The sequence below is a fragment of the Macrobrachium nipponense genome, chromosome 36, assembly GCF_015104395.2.
Source record: "Macrobrachium nipponense isolate FS-2020 chromosome 36, ASM1510439v2, whole genome shotgun sequence".
Classification (NCBI taxonomy): Eukaryota; Metazoa; Arthropoda; class Malacostraca; order Decapoda; family Palaemonidae; genus Macrobrachium; species Macrobrachium nipponense.
In genome coordinates this window covers 19,738-24,958 of record NC_087220.1, presented here as the reverse complement: position 1 = coordinate 24,958, position 5,221 = coordinate 19,738, and positions in this window count along the sequence as shown.

Below are 5,221 nucleotides of genomic sequence, written 5' to 3'. Positions count from 1 at the left end.
CTCTGGCAACAAGTAAAGGCTGCTCCTTGTCCGGAGAGGAAACAGGATTGCCAACTTTAATAGATGTTTTAACACTCAATTAAGGGCAAATGACAAACAATTCTCTACGTTGATCCACGTAGTGAATGCTTCGTTATTTTCGACCCAAAAATTATCAAGTGATGTGAAAAAAGGCAGGAAAAATCTCTCGTTTTAAAGTCTTAAAAGTTGGTATTCATGAGACATCAAGGAGACTGCATATCAAACATCATGAATCCTTTAAAAATCTTATTTGATGAAATTTTGCATTTTTGGAGATATATTCAATAAAAATAATTGTTTCTGGTTGAAGTACGTTTCGAGTTTGCTAAAATTTATGGAAATTAGAAAATTGAGGTTGGAATAAGTCGGGATTTGTTACTCAGAATTACCAACATTAAAATTCCAGGATACGATAGGAAATCGAGGCGAAGCCCTGGGAATATGAACAATTATAATGGAATGATATATATTGTAAACGGATGCAATTTCCATCAATTTGTATATGAATTACATCCAAGTTCTCCCTGCAAAAAAGCTGAAAATACATTTGCACTTGGTAAACCTGTTTCCAATATCAGTATAACTATAATTTTAAGTATTCCCTGACATATTTAATTACTATTTATATGATATTGATATAGAGGATATTCTAACTTCATTGCAGACCTAAGAGATAATTTAAGCTTTATAATCTTCGAGAAACTCGGAGGACAAATAATCGCTCTTTTAGGTTATAAGTTTTACAAAAATCTCGTATATACAAACGACTACCTTCAAGATGAAATACGTTAATTTATGGAAATTTATGCTCTAATGAAAAGCGTCATCGAATTAGCTATTAGAACGTACCCAGTGATTATTTTTAGTCAGGAGAAGACTTAAAAAGAATCGCAGTGCTTACACCCTGTAAGTACAACCTGTAACCCTGTAAGAAAATTAAAAATACGAACCGAAAGAAATATATAAAAGCTCCGAATAATGATATGAAACCTTCTTTATATAATTTTACTCAGTTTTGCCGTAGGGTAGAGTATAATAATATGTAGAATAGTCAAATTTTGTTGGTAATTCTGGCTTTTCGCCGGCTAACAATCCAGGGCTGTGAATGTGTTACCAGAATCCGATACGTGAATTCCCTCGTATAATTCCAAGCATTTGGCTTCAAATACTATTTTGCTAGTCACAAATAGGCATAAATAATTGAATATATACTTTACTTTTTCATGCAGTCATTGCAATCACTTATTCGGCAATTTATTATCTCTCCTCGCCATCAAAAGCACAACAGTTTCCTGTTTGAGCACCATTTTGCTTCGGGCAGTCAATAGATGGCGTCTGTAGTCCACAATTCTGAAATGAAATCCGGTCCAATCCAGTTTCGAGTGACAATTTTGCAGACGTAACCGTCACCTGAGAACCTTCTTCGGTCCTTGGGACAGAAAGAGACACCGGCATTTTAATTGAGAAATGCTGGTTTCCGAACTATCAAATGCTCTCTCGTGGGAGCTTCACCCTTTTTTAATTTTGAAAATAATTAATATAAATACCAATGAAATGAGTCTATCAGACGTTTCATGGAATATATTGCGTTCGTGAAAGCTACCTGAGATATATTGCTCATAATTTCAAGCATGCAATGTCAGTAATTAGGGTTTTGATGCGTTATTAATGTTATCAGACAATCTATAATGTTAAGGAATTTTTAGCTTTATGTTGGTAGGCAGAGAGTAGGATACTGCCTACCAAATATACCAGTTTTTTTTCTGTTCGAGTGATGTCACATGATAATACTACTTATACCACTACTTATATAATAATAATAATAATAATAATAATAATAATAATAATAATAAAAGATCCCCTCCATGAAAGCCTACAACACCAAGAAATTAAGGGAGAAAACAAGCGAGGTCAATGAAAATAATGGGCATAATACACACCACCAGTATCACAGAAACAAATAACTTGACATATGCAGGAGCAAGATTAGTAGCAGAACTGATGGGGATTCGAACACCAACAACACCAGCACAACCAACCCAACAGAAACCAAAGCAGCAACCTCCTTGGAAAAGGCGCCTGGAAAAGCAAATCATGGTGATGAGATCTGACTTGAGTAAACTGAAAGAGATGGCAGAAAAAAGGCTAAGAAGCAAGAAAACAAGGGAGGAACTCAACGAGAAATACAAAGTACAAGAGAGGGGACTAAACAACACAATAGAAGATGTAAAAAACAGAGGCTTAAGGCCAAAGCACATAAGATCCAACGTACACGAACAGGAATAAGGGATACCAACAGAACAAACTATTCGGAACCAACCAGAAAAGACTATACAGCCAACTAAGAGGGGAAGACAACCACCCAGAAATTCCTGAAGCCGAACCAAGTAAGAGACTCTGGGAAAACATATGGAGCAATGGGTATCACACAACAAACATGCAACATGGCTCCAGGAAGTCAAGGAAGAAGAAACAGGGAGAATAAAACAAAGATTCACAGAGATCACGACAGACACAGTCAGACACCAACTAAAGAAAATGCCAAAACTGGAAAGCCCCAGGTCCCGTTCGATGAAGTCCATGGATACTGGCTGAAAAACTTCAAGGCCCTACACCCACGAATAGCACAACAACTCCAGCATTGTATCTCAAATCACCAAGCACCAAAATGGATGACCACAGGAAGAACATCCTTAGTACAAAAAGACAAGAGTAAGGGAAATATAGCCAGTAACTACAGGCCTATCACCTGCCTACCAATAATGTGGAAGTTACTAACAGGTATCATCAGTGAAAGGCTATAACTACTAGAGGAGACAAACACCATCCCCCACCATCAGAAAGGCTGCAGAAGGAAGTGTAGGGGCACAAAAGACCAGCTCCTGATAGACAAAATGGTAATGAAGAACAGTAGGGAGAAGGAAAACCAACCTAAGCATGGCATGGATAGACTATAAGAAAGCCTTCGACATGATACCACACACATGGCTAATAGAATGCCTGAAAATATATGGGGCAGAGGAAACACCATCAGCTTCCTCAAAATTACAATGCACAACTGGCAATACTACTTAAGCTCTGGAATAAGACTAGCATTGAGGTTAATATCAGGAGAGGGATCTTCCAGGGCGACTCACTGTCCCCACTACTCTTCGTAGTAGCCATGATTCCCATGACAAAAGTACTACAGAAGATGGATGCCGGGTACCAACTCAAGAAAAGAGGCAACAGAATCAACCATCTGATGTTCATGGACGACATCAAGCTGTATGGTAAGAGCATCAAGGAAATAGATACCCTAATCCAGACTGTAAGGATTGTATCTGGGGACATCAGGATGGAGTTTGGAATAGAAAAAATGCGCCTTAGTCAACATACACAAAAAGGCAAAAGTAACGAGAACTGAAGGGATAAAGCTACCAGATGGGAGCAACATCAAACACATAAATGAGACAGGATACAAACTTACCTGGGAATAATGGAAGGAGGGGATATAAACACCAAGAGATGAAGGACACGATCAGGAAGAATATATGCAGAGACTCAAGGCGATACTCAAGTCAAAACTCAACGCCGGAAATATGATAAAAGCCATAAACACATGGGCAGTGCCAGTAATCAGATACAGCGCAGGAATAGTGGAATGGACGAAGGCAGAACTCCGCAGCATAGATCAGAAAACCAGGAAACATGACAATACACAAAGCACTACACCCAAGAGCAAAGACAGACAGACTATACATAACACGAAAGGAAGGAGGGAGGACTACTAAGTATAGAGGACTGCGTCAACATTGAGAACAGAGCACTGGGCCAAATATCTGAAAACCAGTGAAGACGAGTGGCTAAAGAGTGCAGGGGAAGAAGGACTAATAAAATATACGAAGACCAGAAATATACAGAGAGCAGGAGAAAGACAGACAGAACAGGGAGGACTGGCACAACAAACCAATGCACGGACAATACATGAGACAGACTAAAGAACTAGCCAGCGATGACAATTGGCAATGGCTACAGAGGGGAGAGCTAAAGAAGGAAACTGAAGGAATGATAACAGCGGCACAAGATCAGGCCCTAAGAACCAGATATGTTCAAAGAACGATAGACGGAAATAACATCTCTCCCATATGTAGGAAGTGCAATATGAAAAATGAAACCATAAACCACATAGCAAGTGAATGCTCGGCACTTGCACAGAACCAGTACAAAAAGAGGCATGATTCAGTGGCAAAAGCCCTCCACTCGGAGCCTGTGCAAGAAACATCAGCTACCTTGCAGTATAAGTGTTACGAGCACCAACCTGAGGGAGTGATAGAAAAAACGATCACGCAAAGATCCTCTGTGACTATGGTATCAGAACGGATAGGGTGATACGTGCAAACAGACCAGACGTGACGTTGATTGACAAAAGTCAAGAAGAAAGTATCACTCATTGATGTCGCAATACCATGGGACACCAGAGTTGAAGAGAAGAGAGGGAAAAATGGATAAGTATCAAGATCTGAAAATAGAATAAGAAGGATATGGGATATGCCAGTGGAAATCGTACCGTAATCATAGGAGCACTAGGCACCGATCCCAAGATCCCTGAAAAGGAATCTAGAAAAACTAGAGCTGAAGTAACTCCAGGACTCATGCAGAAGAGTGTGATCCTAGAAACAAACGGCCCACATAGTAAGGAGAGTGATGGACTCCTAAGGAGGCAGGATGCAACCCGGAACCCCACACTATAAATACCACCCAGTCGAATTGGAGGACTGTGATAGAGTAAAAAAAAAAAAAAAAAAAAAATAATAATAATAATAATAATAATATAATAATAATAATAATAAAATGTTACGTCTGGGAGATGTAGAGAGCTTAGTCCTCTCACACTTTGGAGTTGTAAGACTCTGTTGACCTCTTTTGTCTAAGATTAAATCTGCAGTGGGTTTGTGATGCTGCTCCTTTTTCAAGATCATTTCAGACAAAAGAAAGCAATTAGTATACTGAGGTTTATTAGGCAATAGTAATTTCATTAGAACAAAAGTGTTGATAACATGATTTTCATATCAGGATTTGGTCAGGTTGCAAACACTGATCGCGGATCTGAGCCCAGAATTGCTTCAGATGTTCCGATAGCTTATTTTTGTGACGACTTTAACTCGTCCTGACTTATAATGCTACTTGAATATACCAGAATAAGGCACATGTATTCCGT